Genomic DNA, 18,674 nt, shown 5'->3' with positions numbered 1-18,674 from the left:
TGTTAAACACATATGCTGTGGAAAATTAATCTAGCTGGCATTCCACTGGATGTGTTTCTTCTCAAGCAAATCCCAAGGAAGCATTAACTATGTGCATTACTTACAGTATTTTGGAATAGCATATTAGTTTCTGATAAACATCAAAATAGAAAACTAATAATTCAATAAAACTTGAAATAATTTGAAAACAAACAATTAAAGGATCTCTGGTCCATTTGTGTGAGTGTGTATGTGTGTGTGTGTGCGCACGATGTGTGTGTGTAAAATAACAATTTCTATTTGGTGATACTTCTAAATAGTCATTGCAGTGTTATAACAGAGAATGTAATTGGAAATTCAAAACAGAAAACATTTTCTTTAAAATTTCCAACAATGGCCTCACAGCTAAAGCCTGTGCTCCTGAGTTGGATCCCTGAGACCCAGACAGCAGGAGGAGAGAACCAAGACCAACTGTGTGTCCTCTGATAGCCACGCGTGTGCGGGAAGTAACCAAGACCAACTGTGTGTCCTCTGACAGCCATGCGTGTGGGGGAAGTAACTGCAATTCAAATATTTTTAAGGTTTTTGTTTGCCTTTTTTTGAGACAAGGTCTCACCATGTAGTGCTAGCTGTCCTGGAATGAATGCACTATGTAGACCAGGCTGGCCCAGAACTCACAGAGATCTATCTTTTTTTGCCTCCCAGGGGCTGGGATTAAAGGTGTGCACCTCCAATCCTGGAAAGAAAAATTTTAATTATGTATTTTCTCTACATGCATATAAGCATACCATGCGTGTGCCTAATGTCTATAGAGGTCAGAAGAGGATACTGTACCCTTTGGAACTGGAGTTGTAGATCGTTGTGAGCTGCCACTGGCTGGGAGTGAACCCATGTTTTCTAGTTCTGTTCTCTATCCCCTGCTCAACCAATCAATTGTGGACATGATGGATTATCTTGCTTAATTTACTTTGTTGTTGCTGTTGTCTTGTGCATATGTGTATGTGGTATACATACACAGATGTGCATGCATGTATATGCAGAGGCCAGAGGTCAGTGTTGAATGTCTTCTTCAATTCCTCAGCACTATTGTTTTTGAGATAGATTCTTACTCTGAAACTGAAGGCCACTGATTGACTACACTAGCTATCCAGTTAACTTCAACGATCCACTTGCCTCTGTCACACCAGCCCCGAAATTACAAACAAATACCATCCTAGTCTGCTCTCACATTGGGTTCTGGAAAGCCAAACTCAGGCCCTGGTGCTGGTGTAGGAGTAACTTGACTGACTGACTGGTCCATCTCCCCAATCTTTCTCATGAATTTCAATACTGGATTTGGTAGCACTGGCTAGGTTCAACACCCTGGCACCCTGTGCTTATAATCCCAGTGCATAGAAGGCAAAGACAAAGACATCAAGAAGCCAAGGCCACATAGCTTGTAGAGCAAATTCAAGAGATCTCAAGATATGAAGTGTGATCCTACTTAAATGACAATACAACTTTGAGGATATGTGTGTCTGTGCAAAGAGGGATTTCAGTCCGGAGCATTGTTTTCTTTAATGTCTTTGTTTTGTTGTAAGTCAGAGTCATATAGGTCTTATAAACGAGTAGGGAATGGTCCCTCTTTCTTAGTTCTGAAAAATGCTTTCATAAAATAGGTACTACTTTATTCCTGTGTTTAGTACAATATAATTTTAATTGCACTATTCTTAAAGATCATGAGGATTAAATGAGCATTCAATATATATTTGTTAGTATAGTTAACCTACTAATTTAATCTTGTATAAGTAGTTAGCATAATAATACCAAAGCAAACACCCATGTGTGAGGCCACAGACTGTCTTTATTTATCACAGGCTAACACGCAAACCCATATATGTTCAGACGTAATGATGGTAACATCAAACAAGCTTAAACAAGAACAGAACAAAAAGAATTTAGATATCTTTGCAACAATTGTCTTTAAAACACAGTTAAGAATCACTAATGTTTTAAGAGAATATCACTATTCTACTATTCAAAACAGTGCTTCATAACTATTCTTTAAATTCCTGTATGCTCGAGGAAAAATGTCATTTTCTAGAGTTGTGAAGCTGGAAATAAAGTCAGATGCAGATGAATAATATAACAAGATTCCCTTTTCCTTTGTCCATCTTTCAATACAGTAACGACAAAAAGGCACAAAGACTAAATGAAGAATGTTAAATAATGGATCAAAGGCACTGTCATTTTGGCAATCTATTACACAACATGCTGAATATTTCAGCAGTTTTAATTATGCATCATTACACACTCCATTACCTTTTCCGACATCCCTGTATGGTTTTGCAGAGTTTGACATTATAACAGAATGGGTAATGGAGCAACGAAGCAGGCCAGGTGCTATAACAAAAAAGCACTTGTGTAAATGTCTAATAGAATATTAATGAACCAAACTAATGGGGAAAATCTAGCTCTCCCAAATGTTAAAGCTTCCGCTGGCCCTAGACAGAGGATAAGCCAGGGCCTTCGCAATCATGAGCTGGTGAGGATCACAGACACACATCAATGAGGTCAATAAATAAAGTCAAGGTCATGTTTCCTGTTTGGTTAATACAGAATATTTGTTGAACACCTCTCAATAAGCTTATGAGTAAACTACCTTAGCCATTCATGTCTGACATACTGTCATACTGACAGAGCAATCCAGAACACTGAGAGCCTGTTGATTTATGGACAGAGCCTGGCTTAAGACAAGAAGACACACACGCAGTGATTGAGCACTGTGGCCTCACATCAGTGGGGCTTGCTCTCTGGATTCGGTCATGTCACTTCTGTGATATGTGCCATTTGTATCAGGCTCAGCATATCCTCCTGGATCTATTCAGGGACCCTCGAGAACCCCAGCAAAAGAACATTCGTGAATAGGCTGAGGACAGGCCACCTCAGCTACACACTGGAAGGCACCTAAGTCGGACCCTGGATGAAAAGGAAAAGCTCTATTTTAATCAGTCAGGAAGGATAATGGGGATTGGCTCTGTGAGCTGCTGTGAGGCAAGCAGAAGCCTGTCTAGGGAGGCGAGAAGGACCAAAGGAGGCAGGAGAGCACGCCCCAGCAGAACCCCAGAAGTTCAGTGGAGTTCCTCATGAGGATGAAGTCATGAGGGATAGTTAGCCAAACTGACATGGAGTTTTACATTTTACAAGATAACTTAGGTGAGAAAATGTGTTAAAGACACTAACCAGATGTGTTAGCCAGAAACTGTTGTGTTGATTTAAGTGTCTGGTGAGGGAGGCCTGGGCTGAGGCTGTGGGAAAACCAATTAATGAGTGTCTGGTGACATAGCCAGCCTGTCACATCCTTCTGTCTTTCCTCTTCTGTTAAGCCCCCACAGTATTTAGAAAACAAAACAAACAAGCAAGAAAAGGAACAAAACCCTCTCCAAATGTCCTAGTGGCTGTATGGTAAAACAACTCCACAATAAAAAGTATTCTTTCACATGTCTACAGGGGAAATAGGCAATCTAGTATAGCTCTTTTTGTTGTTTCTAGATTATCTAAGGATGGGATTTCTAATAAATGCTGATGCAAATGCAGTTTTGTTTTGACATTAGTATGTTTCAGTTAAGTATAAGGAGCTTTATAACTAATCTTTGGAGAGGCTCCGGGGAAGATGGTGCAGTAGAGTCCACTGTCATGTGATCAAACTTAGAAGAGTGGGTACAAGAATAATTAGACTCTACTAAAGAAGTAGAAAGAGCTTCAGCACCTTGCAAAGGCAACGCTAGAATGGCTTTCTTTGGTCAGTCAGCCCTGGGAACATACACACAAATAACATTAGACATACCCAGCAGGTTGTAGTTAAAAAATGTACACACTTATGTACATGTAATAGCAATCAATGAAAAAAAAGAGGCCATGGATTTGAAAGAGAGCAAGAAGACATACATGGGATGGTTTGGAGGGAGGAAAGGGAAGAGGAAATGATGTAATTATACTATAATCTCAAAATTAAAAGACTCAATGAAAACATACCTCTGCTACAAAAAAAATAAGATAAGCTCATATTTTCTAGTGGGGAATTAAAAATCATATTAAAATTTGTTTTCTATACAAAAAAAGTGCTGAGAAAAAGATAAATAAAATATCCGCAGAAAAGCCAAGAATAGGCAAGGTGCTTCGGCAGATAGAAGGGAACAAAACTTCTTCCAAAGGTGAGCTTGGTGGCCCTGGAGAACAGGAGGCAAGCTGTACAGGCCCCGGGATAAGCCCCCAGCCCTCACAGGCCTTGGGTTCAGTTGGCTGAACATCCTGCTGTGACTTCTCTGAAGGTCAGGACATGCCAGTTCGTGTGACTCTGGGCTGCAGCCAGACACCATCTTGACAGGCATTCTTTCAAACTATAAAAGTGAGCTACTTTAGGGGACAGAGGACAGGGAACAAGTACAATTCAGGTAGCCTGAATTCACTTGCCCAAAGACCTGGGATAAGAGAGGACCCTGTGTGGCATTTGTAGAGTATGACAGGGCCAAGCTGGAAAGCACAGACTGCAGGTCACTTGGCTCAGGCAGGGGACACTAGACCAGCACTTAGATGCTAAGAGCTGCTCTCATCCACAGAGAACAGCACAGGAGTTTGGTAGGCCCGAGCCTGAGGTTGGTGAGTAGAGCAATCTCTTGTGTCACATCTTCCCTTCCCATAATGGGAAGTGATTTTCTCCAACAGGATGATTAATACTCAGATCTTTAAAGTATGAAGCTGGGACCTCCACCTTCCAGATGTCAGTGCCTAAGCTGCTTCACACATGCTCAGTGTATTTGGGATACACCCACCTGAGCACCGGCTACCCCGGGTGTATATATGATCTGGGGAAACTCTGAAGGGTGTGAAACTCTGCCCAGTTGCAAACTGTGAAGCTGAGTGTGACTAGCAAGTGGTCCCAGGTATTCAAGGAAGCTAGTAAATCGAAGTCAGCTCAGCAGACATCAGGTACCTATCCAATACAGACCCAACACTAGCATAAGCAAAAGAAAGCAGCCCACAAGTTCAGAAGGGGAAGAGGGATATCCATCTAACGGGTGGGGGCAAGAGATGTCACCCATCCTACGACTCACAGGACAGTGCTCACAAAGAGCTACCTGGTCCCAGATGTCAGCAGCACAGAGGCTTAAGCAAGTGCTCCAGATCACCAAGGGCCTGTGGGTGCTTACACTGACTCTCACTCTGAATTGCAGTGCAGATGATGCTCATTTCGAATACCTCGCCCGTATCCATATGCTTCTTGGGACCACAGACTGTGTTACTCCCACCTTACTTCCCTAATGACGGGCTGTCCCTTGCATCAGGGAGAGGGCTGGCTTGTGGAAGAAAGATGATTGAAAGCTCCCTCTTTCTCCCTGGCTTCCCCATCCTTCCCCTGCTTGAGATGGGAGTAGCTCGGGCTGGGCTAGACCTGCTATGCAGAACAGGCAGGGCATCAGATCTCTTTTACAGATGGTTGTGAGCCACCATGTGGGTGCTGGGATTTGAACTCAGGACCTTCGGAAGAGCAGTCAGTGCTCTTACCTGCTGAGCCATCTCTCCAGCCCCTATACAAGAACATTTTTTCCTGTTTTTTGTTTTGTTTTGTTTTGTTTTTCGAGACAACAGGGTTTCTCCGGGTAGCCCTGGCTGTCCTGGAACTCACTCTGTAGACCAGGCTGGCCTCGAACTCAGAAATCCGCCTGCCTCTGTCTCCCAAGTGCTGGGATTAAAAGCGTGCGCCAAATGTGGTATATTTACACAATGGAATACTACTCAGCAATTAGAAACAATGAATTCACAAAATTTTTAGGCAAATGGTTTGATCTGGAAAATATCATCCTAAGTGAGGTAACCCAATCACAAAAGAATACACATGGAATGCAATCTCTGATAAGTGGATATTAATTAGCCCAGAAGCCCTGAATACCCAAGGCACAAATTGCATAACAAATGACTCCTATGAAGAAGTATGGAGAGGGTCCTGATCCTGGAAAGGATTGATCTAGCATTGGAAGGGAATATAAGGACAGAGAAAAAGGAGGGAGGTGATTGGAGAATGGATGGAGAGAAGAAGGTTTATGGGACATATGGGGAGGGGGGGATCCGGGAAAGGGGAAATCATTTGGAATGTAAACAAAGAATATAGAAAATAAAAATATTAAAAAAAATCACAGGCAGGAGCAGTAGCGCCCAGCTTAAAATTTGTTGGAACTCCTGTTACATTTTTAAAAGGCTATTGCGCATATCCACTCAAACCTAATATGCTATTTTGTTAAGAAGCAAAGAAAAGGTGGCCATGATCCTTTATGCATTTACCCTTAAATACCTAACAGTTATTAGGCCATGTGTCTGTCTTCCCATCTCTGCTTAAATTCCAACCCTGTCATTATTACCCCACAGGAACAAATGCCCTCCCACGGCAACAACTGGTGAAGTAACTATAGTTTTGATGCTAGTGCCCATTATCTACTGTGAAAACTACATTTATTTTACTTCGCAGAGTTGTGGCTTATGAGCCAGTACATAAATAAATAGTCAGTCTTGACCTCCAGTTAACTCAAGGCAGCGTTACATAAACCAGGAGTAAAAATTAAATGCCATGCATTATTGAAAGCTTCTCTTTTTAAGGTTATCCCAGTTTTTGAAAGAGATAATGAACACTAGGCAATTTTATAGTTTATTGACATTATAAATGTTCACCAGGCATTTCACAAATTAATTAATCACAGGCAATTTTCTGACAAGCCTGTGCTTTAAAGACTTAAAATTTAAATTTCTGAGATATAAGAAATTGGTCCACCTAAGGAATACACACATTTTGTGGGGTCAGCAGAGCACTATGAGAACTGTGGTTTGTGATAAAGAAGGCAATCACAAATGGCCTGAAACTTACACAAATCCCTCTCGCATCACTGCAGGGGAAGCTGAGCTGCCTGGAGGATGAGGCTAAATGGCCTGTGGGTCAAACAACAGTGTGACGCTTGGCCTGAGAAGCTGACACTTCAAGAGGCGGACACCTTGATTCTCAATGCTGCCAGTCAAAGAGACGGGAAAAAATGTTATAAAGAGAATTCTGTGTTGTCATATGTCAGCCAGATTGAAAATCAGTGGTTAGTTCTCTTCCAAGTGGAAAAGCAGTGTGACCAGGAGACCCTGGGAAAGGCTGTTAGCTGTGTTGTGGCTTTTTGAGTTAAAATGTCACAACCCATCAATATTGGCAAGAATAAAGAACCCCCCTCCACACACACTGAAGGCACTTACTTATATAGCAAGCTAGAAATAATTATAAAACATCTCCAGAATTCTCTATAACTCAGGTATACATACAAGCTTTATAAAACGATAGTTTTATTTTTAGACTTGTAAACTTCATAATAACTGATTTCAAATCACATAGAAACTAATTTTTTAAAGCAACAGGTGATGTGTGATATGAACAGTAATTTTCTAGTTTATTTGGGAGTCTCACTGAACAGATTATATGTTACATCTAATGTCTGACATAGTGACCCACAAATCAATGAAATAATAAGATAACAAGTATTACTACGGTAATAACAAGAAGGTGCACAATGTTCCCCCCCATCAAAAATTAAGATCAAATAAATTGCTAAACATTCCCTTAATCTTGGATTAGTTATACACGTCTTATGTTTAATTACACTAATCATGAGCCTCTCTCTTCAGGCCTGCTGGGAAGCTGATGTTAGCCTTTATATGGTTTTGTTTGTCTGATTCAATATTTTTTAGTTACTGTCTCTGAATACAATCTAAGCTTCTTTTGCATACACATCCACACCCCAAAGGGCCCACCAGCATTATGCATTCAGATTCACAATAATACATGCTTGGGAACCCAATTAGCTGTAATGAATTTATCAATGAAAGAGGAGGGCTCTGCCCCAGCAGTAACAGTGCCTGCATTCATAGATAAAGACAGGGCAGTTCTTATCGACTGTCCACATGTAGCTAAGAAGGCATGCGTGGAGGCATCCTCTCTTCCCTCCTACTTTATTCTCTCAAAGCCTTCAGATTTCTTCTTTCTGAGTTATCCTTAAATCAGTTTCAGCTGACAGGAAAACAATCACATCCTCAAACTCATTGCTCACGGTAGGTAACTAAGCGGTCCCGCTAAAGCAGTGGTTCTCAACCTGTGGGTCGTGACCTCTATGGAGGTCACATGGCAGATATCTGGCATATCAGATGTTTTCATTACTGTTCATAACAGTAGCAAAATTACAGTTATGAAGTAGCAAGAAAGATAATTTCATGGGCCTGAGTCACCACAATGTGAAGATCCATTCGTATTAAAGGGTCACAACATTCTGAAGGTTGAGAACTGCTCTAGAGTTTCCGCTGGAAGCGATACAGAATCATTGTCTGTCCCCCCACCCCCAACTGTCCCCCCAAAATGGAGGCAGGGAATCCCACAGAAAACACTGCTTGACAATGAACTTTAAGAATAGGAGGATTTAAAAGCTCATGTTAGGAAGAAGTCACAAGAATCCACCAGGTGTCTCAGGAGCCCTTCTCCCCACCTCTCTCCACCTTTATTAAGTATAATACACTTTTGTTCATCTATCAGTCCATCTTATTTTTTATGCATTTCAAGATAAATTTCAGTCATCAATGCCTTCCTCCTCAACCCCCGAGGAAAGATTTTACGTTTCTCCCTCCGTACCCATGCCCAATTTACAGATGACAAAGATAAGATTTGGAAGAAAATATGCTTGAGTTCTTGAAAATAGCAGTTATTAGAAATCTAGGATAAGCTTGTAGGTAATCATAGTCTGCAACTTTAATTTGATTGCACTTTAAAATTAAGAATAAAAAAGCTGGCTGTTGTGGTGCATGTCTATAATTTCATCACTTGGAAGGTAGAGGCAGGGGGATTTGGATTTCAAGGTAAGCCTACATAGGAAGTTTGAGGCCAGACTAAATTACCAAATTGAACACATAATTTTGTTTTTCTTCCTTTCAAAACTTACCCATTCTTACTTAAAATAGTCAGAGACACCCTCAAAAATCAAGGTCTTCACAGCTAAAGCCTCCACCTTCAGTTTCAAGTGGGCTCATAGCTAGTCATGACAAAGGATTGCGCATTCTCTGCAAACACCACTGTCTTCACAGACAGATCAGCTTCCTTCAAACTCAAGGCTGATGTGGAAAGACTCCCTAGGCAGTTAGCCATTCCTTCCTCATTTCCAACTGTATGTTTCATCTTATTACATAGAACTAAAATACAAAGAATCAAAACTGTCCAAAAATCCTTAGAACAGAATATGTTTTATACTGCCTTATTAAAATACTACTCATAGATAAAATAACCTACCTTCACACATACATTTAAATATTAAGATACTACCTGAATTATATTAAAGAACTTTTTAGATTCGAGGGAAAGGGAGATTAGGACTTTGCACATGATTGAGAAAATGTTCTACCATTGAACTACATCTCCAAATCTCTTTCCCTTTCTCCCTTCCCCCTCCTTCCTACTCCCTAATCCCCTACTAAGATAGGGTTTTACTATGCATTATTAACAGGCTGACCTCAAACATATGACCTTCCTGCCAAATACTCGGGTTGCAAGGATGTGCCATGAAGCCTGGCTCCAAACTATATTTTCAAGTATATGAACATTGCATTGTAAGAATTCTTAAAGACAAATCAAATTCAGGGATGTCTGGATGTAACTGAAGAAGATCACAGATCCAACAGACACCAACTAGACAAAGACGGGTTTCTTCTCAGCAACTTAACTTACCATGGAGGTAAATGTCACCTCCACGGGTGATATATACTTTCTCTTTGTTTAAAAGGAATTTCACTCCTACAAAACATTACACATCAAGAAGACACAGATGCATTCATATGACATATACCTCAGTTTTAAGTGTAAACCACTGGAAACTAATTTTTTGAGTAAAAAGATATGTGGTGGAATACTGAAAAGCCGTACAATACTTTATGCAGAATTGTCATGTGCACTGTAGGTCTTATAAATATGTCAGCCTCTCTCTCTCTCTCTCTCTCTCTCTCTCTCTCTCTCTCTCTCTCTCTGGGCTAAGTGACAAGGTTCCAGTTCCCATGCTCAAGAAATAATTACTAGCCAGAGAAAGAGCTAATAAGACACAAGCAGGTACAGATATGAATACAAAGGTTATTTAGTGCAGTTAATTGGTTTACACAACTATGGCGGCTGAGAACTCCAGACCCACGATACAGAATGCTCTGTTTGGAATCCAAAGCCAGAAGATCAGTGGCCTCACCACAGGACAGTCACACATAAAAATGTTTATTTTTGTCCAACTTTTTAGTCAGTTTGTTAACTAAGGTCTGTCCTCATTAGGGAGTACAGACTCAAATGGTGACCTGCTGGACTCAAATGGTGACCGAATATAGAAATATCTTCAAAGACACACTCCCAGATAATGTCTAACCAAATATCATGGCATTCCAAGGCCTTACCAAGTTTCCACATAGAGTTAACATCCCAAGGTATTATGTGGGTCTGCTCATTTGGGCACAGTTCTGGCCCGTGCGTATGTGGGAGAGACCCAACCATTAACTGGGTGGTCAATTATTCCCAGGAGGATGAAAGGCCCCAGCCTTCTTCACCTTGTGGCAAGAAGCCTAAAACAGAATGGCTACCCTGTCCAGTCCACAGATTAGTTTGGGTAAGAACAAGTCACTGATACTTCCTGTGGTTCAAAGAAGAGTTTTAAAAGTCCAAGTGCTATTCATTGTGTTGGAAAGACAGATAGATAATTGGGCAAAGAAACAAGTAGAATCGAGGGAAAAGAAGTTACGCAGTGCTCAATAAACCCACAGTGCTTCATTCCAGGCATATGAAGTCCTGAGCACTAGAGAAGCCCTTCAGCAAAGCACACCAATGTACGTATCATGAAACAACTCCCCCCAAACCATCCTGAGGACTTGAATAGCCGAAGCTTCTTATATTCTGAAAAATTAATGTGAGAAGAACAGATATGTAACAAAGACTGAATAAAATCCACAAGTTAAAAAAAAGACAAATGTTATCCTCAGATGGCAAATAACAATGTGTTTACCTTTTGATTATACACATATAAAGTGTTTAATAATCAAGAAAGATAAAACTAACTTAGGAGTAATTCATTTTCATCAGTATTTTGCTTTCAATGGAATTTATTTCAGCAGACTTAAAAATTAATTAGACATATCTGTCATCCTGTCTGGCCACTAATGATCTGATTATTTGTTGGGATTTTATTCAGTTGACAATGAGAAGCAAGGATCAGGTTTTAAACACCTCCGTATGACAATGGATGTTGTGATAGATGATTAATACTACTCACAATGGCCCTGCTGGCGGCAGTGCAAGTTCCTCACTACCCAACCCAGTGTTCTGGATTCCCGAATGAAAGACGTGTACACACACACACACACATACACACACACACACACACACCCTCACACACACACACACACACACACACTCACACACACACACACACACACCCTCACACACACACACACACACACAGCCTTATATTTAATATGCATTAAGCAACTCAATGGCTATGCACTCCCAAATCTCCCTGCAGCTACAGTCTTCCCCTGACATTCCTGAATTATTACTTTCTAAAACCTCTATTCCATCCTGGCCTCCCCGGCCTGCAGCCCTCCTGGGCCACGGTCCCCGCTTCTTACACGTTGGCGGTCTCTCTGTCCTGCACTTCTCAGGCCTGGTCTTTCTCCTTTCCTGGCACAGCACAGCAGTTCTCATCCTCCTTCCTCTCTGTCTCCTTCACCAAGAATCCTAAGTCCCGCCTCTGTCTCCCAGCCCAGCCATTGGCCACCCGCAACTTTATTTACCAATCAAAATCAACTGGGGTCAGGGAGCCTCAGCTTCTTAGGTGGGGATTCTTGTGCAATTTTGGGAACCCAATTAACACAATACAATACAAGCATTAAACCAAATCCCCCAACAAATGGGCACCTAGACCTCATATTCTAATGAAACAGGAACAGTTGCTAGAAGATTCTTTTTATTTTTAAAAGAGTACTGGATAATTCTACTTGACTGGGCAAAATTTGCAGATTCTCTATAAAAATCTACCTGAATATTAGGGGCAATGAAGGAAATACAATTAAATATAAGAAGCAAGAAGTCTTAAAAAATTAAACAAGAAAACTGTAATGACAAATGACTATTCAGGAAGTCTAGCAAAAGCCTGGATAACATTATATATTTCTTTTTAAGAATGCCTAGCCTATAAAATAAGACAAGAAAAAGAAAAACCATGTAGATTGAAAGAGATGAATCCAATTAACTCTAATTATAAGTAACTATTATTATACATAAAATATAGAGGAATTTATGGAGGAGGATCTATCAGAACTAATAAATGAAGTTATAAAAGTTGTAGGACACAAGGTCAATAGGCTATTTCACTGTTTCTTCATTCCAATAGCATAATATAGAAAATAGAGTTTAAAAATAATACTAGTTCTTTTCACAAATGAGAAGACTCAATAGTCTATCATTCTTTCTAACTTTATGTAGTCATCACCAACTGTGCTGATGTCTGTAGACATCAACAGGTTCTGAAGTCCTATAGGAAGCCACAGCCGGCATACATTAAAGAACAAATCATATCCATGGTTATCCTTGTTCTTGGTCGGCTTAGGGCAGAGCAGTCACATTGATGAGACTTGATGGGCGTGGCCCCGCTGCTTACATTCCTCAGATCTACAGTCTCACAGCAAACTCACGGAGGCTCTCTGCCTCTTACAGCTTTCTGCCTCTTCTTCTGAAATGACTCCGGGGCCCAGAGTTCATGAATTCGAAAGGGAACAAGATGGGACTATGGAGAATGTGGAGGAGTAAAATGAAGGGAGAATTACCGTAATTATATTATAATCTGCAGAAAATTAAAAGAAATATTTTTTTAAGAGGGCAAAGTCAGAGAACATCTTCTACTTGACATCAAGAACAATAACAAAAGCTACAACGATCAAGAAGGTAAAGCATCAGAAAAACGTTCTGGACACCTAGGCTGAGAGACGAACTTGAGAGCCCCCAAGTAATGGGCTAGTTAGAGCCCCCAAGTTAGTAAATGGTGCTAGACAATCAGACGTTGTCTTGCAAAAAATAAAAAAAAAATCTAGACTTTTCAAATTTCTTAACAAAAAATTGACTGAAATCATGGACATAAATATAAAGCACAAAGTCTACAAAACTTTTTGAAGCAGCACAGGATAAAATCTAACTGACCTTGAGCTGGACAATGACTTTTGAGAGCCAACGCTAGAAGCCTGATCCATGAAGCAAGTTGGCAAGTTGGACTTAATTAAAATTGAAAATGCTTGGAGCCGGAACGATGGCATGGTGATTAAAAGCACTTGTTGCCGATGACCCAGATTTAGTTCCCAGCACTGACATGGTGGCTCCCAGTAACTCCAGTTCCAGGGCACCTGACACCCTCTGTTGTCCTCAACAGGCCTCAGGCACACTTACATGCAGATGAAACAAATACATTTTATAAAACTAATTGTAAATGTCTGTGACTTAAGAGTTGTACGTGAGGTGAGTGGAGACAGAGTGGAGAAGGGAGGCTGGGCGTGGGATGTGACAAGGCCACCCAACAGGATGCTCAAGGGAATCCAGAACTTCCCACTAGAGCGTCTCCAGCATCAAGGCAGAGCCATAGAAAATGCCTGCTATTCTCATGTGGCTATTTCTAGCCTTGGGCTGGGATTCCCTCTTTGAAGGAGGAGCTTTTATAGTTCAAAGACTTCTTCCAGAAAACAACCCAGTAGCAGTTCAAGCATTTATCACCCTGATGCAGCCAGGCTTCGAAGAGGATGTGCAGAAATGTCTCAAGGTACGAGGTCAGCCAGTGCTGTAGATCTGTGCTGTTCTGTTGCTGCAGCCCCTGAGGGCTCCTAACCCAGATGATGCAGCAGCAACTGATGTAACAGAGATGCGGAGACCAACAAAGCCCACGCCCTAGAAACATCTAGAGTGTGAGTCATGCTGCACGCCACCTATAATAGCTACTCTGACCATCAAGTGATCTGTTCTTTTGAGACCTCTTCCTTGTGCATTTGTATCGAGTGGACAGTCTTTAAAACAGTGCAGAAGAAAAGCCCAGACCCTGGCAGGTCTCTAGATTAAGTGCATGAAAGATGTGTGTGGTTTCTGCTGACACACTGACATAGAGTAAGGAGAGTCTATTAGGAGTTGAGTTGTAGAGAAAGGTTTAAAGGCTTCTTAAAACTATCAAAAACCTCTTTGATTGTATTCACCAACCCCACCCCCACCCCAGCGTGGCATAAGTAAAATCTATGTGAATGAAAGCAGTTGTCTATTTCATTCTATTTTTGGGGAGGAAGTAGTTTTAACTTAAATTTTAAGTACTCCTTTCATCCCCCCCCCCCCACTGTGTTCTAACTGCATTTTTAAAAGCAGCTGACTGGTTCTTTAGAACATGCTCTTAGAGGGTTAGAGGGACAAGCTGCAAAACAACAAAAACCAAACCCAAACAAACACAAACACAAACACAAACAACCTCCCTGGACGGGACCCACAGGCATGGAAAAGCCACCTTCTGGCCAGAGTTTCTACAGTGTGTGTAGAAACTATCAGCCACAGCTACACCCAAGACTGATCCGGTACAGAGAGCTCCTACTGGGACTATCTGAACCCACTCCCTGCTCCACCCTCACCCCATGAGCACACCTCCTTATTCAGATGTAAGCAATAAACCTGCTTCCTCACACAAACTAAGCAGGCTGAGGTTCTGGGTTACAGTTGGTGTGGTCCACAGCTCTATGGTTTGATCGGCTGTGATTTTCTATAATGGTCTTCATCTGTTGCAAAAAGACATTTCCTTGATGAGGGACAAGGATTATACTATTATGTAGGTATAAGGATAAATATTTAGTGATGTGTTTATAAAACCAAGGATATGTTTTATAGAGCATGGTATGGTGCATGGGGAGGGGGTACCCCAGCGGGCCCATGTTGAGACATTCCCCTCACCCCCCCCCCCGAGATACCAGCCATAGGATGGTTTAATATAGAATAGGGTTTATTTAGGGGCATGGGAAGGGGAGTTTAGAAGTATAGGGCAGAGAAAGACAGAGTCAGAGACAGTGACCCAGAGAGATAGAGACAGACAGACAGACAGACAGACAGAAACAGAGACAGAGAGGAGGCTGGCCAGGAACTCGTGGAGAGAGAGGGAAGGGAGGGGAAATAAGAAGGGCAGAGAGTAAAAAGGGGGCAGAGTCAGAGAAAGAGAGAGAAGCCAACTAATCCCTTTATAGCAAACCAGGCCTACTTGGCTGTTGCTGGGTGACTCCTGAGCAGAGTGTAGAAGGGACAGTCATTGGGGCTTTAGTAACGTGACGCTGGCAGGTTCCCATCCACGATCCATGACCTCACTCCTTCTGAGAACTTGGCTAGGCTTCCAGTGCTAACCATCTTCCTCCTCTGGTTGAGTAGGGCTTACGCCAGAGAGCTGTTGGCCATCACCAAGGCATGCGGTTATTGTGCCACACTGGCCATTGCTGTGGTACATAGGCATTCTCTCTGGGTTGAGCTGCAGGTTGCTTCCCTGCTTTGGAAGCTCACATGGAGCCTTCTGGTACCACAAGTCTTCAGGAAGGGGATATTGAGGTCCAGCTCAGATCCTGAGTCCTGTGTCTGCCATGCCTGGTGTCTTCAGCAATAGGGACAATAGGGACATAGCTCCCATCTCTTGAGGGGAAAATGAAGGGTAGTAGCAATATCCTATAATATCCTATAATTCTTTGCGAGTATCATAGGCAACACTGACTAAAGGGGATGCAAAATAAATATTCTCTCTCTCTCTCTCTCTCTCTCTCTCTCTCTCTCTCTCTCTCTCTCTGATCTTCTCCAAATTACTCCCCAGAGATGCCAGTTTGGACTTCATTCTTCCATACTTTTAAATGTATCTCAGTTTCTCTTAAATGAAAGCATGCCATATCTTCTGATAAAAACTTGGTAAATTTTTAATGCCAACATGTATCTAAAGTGTTTCCTGTTATTGCCTGCTCCTCATTCCTTTCAATGGCTGCACAGTGCCTTGTGATTTGGATGACCCAACTGACCCGCTCAGACTCTGATGGACATTTATGCTATGTATAACTGTCCACTACTGCAAATAATTGACGTCTAATGATTCCTCTCATCTCTGATAACTCTGAGCATGCCTAAAGGGGGAGATGAAGAGGTCTCCTAGAAACCAGCTCTTCCTAATGGAAAGGAAACTTGTGTGGCACTCTCCACAATCCCAAGACAATAGGGCTGCACCAGAGGAGACAATTGGCGGTAAGCACAGAACGCTGTGTCCCTTGAAGTGTCCTCTCACCGCCCCCATGCTCTCTCACTCACTCTCCAATCTCCCCAAGGACAGTAAGAGCTCATGGTAACATCAGCAGGTTCTATTAATACCACACAGAGGCCAAGACAGTCCAGGCAGTGAAGCCAGCCAGGGAGGTGACACATCACTGACTATAGGGAAGCAAGAGGGGAACAGGAGCCACAGGGAGCAGGGCAGAGGCTGAGGATTCAGAGGAGTGGAGAGGCTGAAACTCTGCGAGTAAAGTAGGAAAAAAAGCAGAGGAAGGACCGTGGGGACTACCATGGGTCTCCAGTTCTCCTCCCCCTGCTGTGTGGCCAACAGGAAACCCAAGGAGTATACTAAAACTCAGTATTTAAAAGTTGTGCTTAAATTACTTCAGTGTTCAGTGCAGTAGTGTTGTGTTTGATGTGCATTAGCGAGAGCATGCCGTCCTGCTGAAAACTCGTAAAAAGGATGCGAGTCCCTAGAACATCTAAGTGCAGTCATTCAGAAGGAAAGGAAAATGGCAGAAGGACATACTTAGAACTATTAATATAAGCAGCTTTGGGACTGGGAGTGGTGTAGCTCATTGGTAAAGCACTTACCTAGCATGCGTGAGGCCACAGGTTCAAATCTCACTATGTGTGTGTGTGTGTGTGTGTGTGTGTGTGTGTGTGTGTATGGGGGGGGCAACCAAAAACAGAATTGCCTTTAAAGATGGACAGACAGAGCTTGAAGTGACAAAGCAGGTCACCTAACTATGAGCTGCCAGAGTATTTGGCTGTTCCCTACAGCAGAGGCTCTCAGGTCACATGACCCTGCTGACTAATTCAAAGGAAAGGACAAAAATACCTCAGACACTTTTCTTAGGAAAAATGCCAACCTTCCAAGATCACTTATTTGGAGATGTTCAAACCTGAATGTTGGAGAAGACAGAATCTTAAAAACAAGCTGCTGTGTCCCCAGAAAGGCACCCCTGGGACCCAAACCTTTACTTCCCCCACAGTCACAGGGACAGTGATGGAGGTGGGAGATCCACTCCTAAGGAGACTGTGGGACATTGTTTCAGAAGCTCGCAACACACACTAGGTGCTTAAAGCCAGGCGAGGGCAGGCACAGTGCAGAGGGACAAACGCAGGAACTGGGTGTCTGTTGATGTGTTTCAGTCTGGAGAAAAATTATGAAATCTCTGAACTATAACAGGCCTGGGCCATAATAAAATCTAGTTATGCACACAGGACTGGTCTGTGTGCACGCTTTGTATATGTGTATGTGTTGTGTAATTAGGACCCGGAACCACAAGGGAGCATGGAACCCCTTGCTCACAGAATTTCAAGAGGAAACATGACTTCAGTGCACTAAACAAGGCACACGGAGTCCTTCGAAATGTGATGTGCTGTGTGTCTGATTAGATGGACAGTTCATGACTATTCCAGAACTCTCTTTGAGAACAGGGCAGTTGTCACTACACAGTTAAATCCTCTAGAATCTCAGGAGATGTTTGGTTGCTTCTGGGAGTAAATTTTGATGACGAGAAAAGGACATTCATTCATTAGAAAGGAATTCTGTTCTTCCTTTTACAAATATGATATGAGAAGAAAAGATTTTTTTTAAAAAATTCAGCATAAAAAGTAGAACAGATATCTTTAAAATTACAGAGTCTGCCTATGGATAGCTTACTAGTAGCATTTCGTATGTCATCACAGACTTACTCTAAAAGCTAAGCATCATCTTTCACAGCAGGGGAAATGAAGGATCAGCAAGGTTCCACAAAGATCGGAACCTGGGCGTGGTTGTGGTACTCCCCCGCCCTGCTCTGGCCCTCCCCATGTGCGATACTTTAATCATTTGAGAGTATTTCTCAAACTTGGGTAGAAGACAAAGCAGTGCCTCTCCGCAATCTTGTCCTCAAACTGAAGTTTAGTGAAGAGAGACAAGTATTCAAAATTTTTTTATTTCTTTCTTTCCTTTTTCTCTTTTGTGTGTGTGTGTGTGTGTTGCATGTCTGTGTGTATGCCTCTGTGTGTGTGTGTGTGTGAGAGAGAGAGAGCTAGTTAGCTAGTTAGTTAGCTAGTTAGTTAGCTAGTTAGCTAGTTAGTTAGCTAGTTAGTGGTCCACATTCTGTACCTCCCTCAACCACTGTCCACCTTACTTTTGACATAGTGTCTCCTCTTGCTGAACTTGAAGCTCCTGACTTCAGCTAGGCTGGCTGCCCAGTGAACTCTAGAGCTCCCCCTGCCTGCCCTGGCTGGCTCAGCCTTACCCAAGCAAATCAGCATACCCCGCCTTTCAGAAGGCTCCAAGCTCAGTCCCCCTTGGTTGCTCACCAAGCAC

The 18,674-nt window shown here is 42.2% G+C and overlaps 1 protein-coding gene across 5 annotated transcripts in view; it reads right to left on the bottom strand.

Annotated features, from left to right (window-relative positions):
• Positions 1–18,674, bottom strand: part of Sv2c (synaptic vesicle glycoprotein 2C) — a 185,536-nt gene that overhangs the window by 161,916 nt on the left and 4,946 nt on the right. The window lies entirely within an intron of this gene.

Source organism: Apodemus sylvaticus, chromosome 16 (assembly GCF_947179515.1).
Source record: "Apodemus sylvaticus chromosome 16, mApoSyl1.1, whole genome shotgun sequence".
Taxonomy (NCBI): Eukaryota; Metazoa; Chordata; class Mammalia; order Rodentia; family Muridae; genus Apodemus; species Apodemus sylvaticus.
The sequence above is the reverse complement of the archived record's forward strand: the minus strand, read 5'-3'. Positions and strand labels throughout refer to the sequence as shown.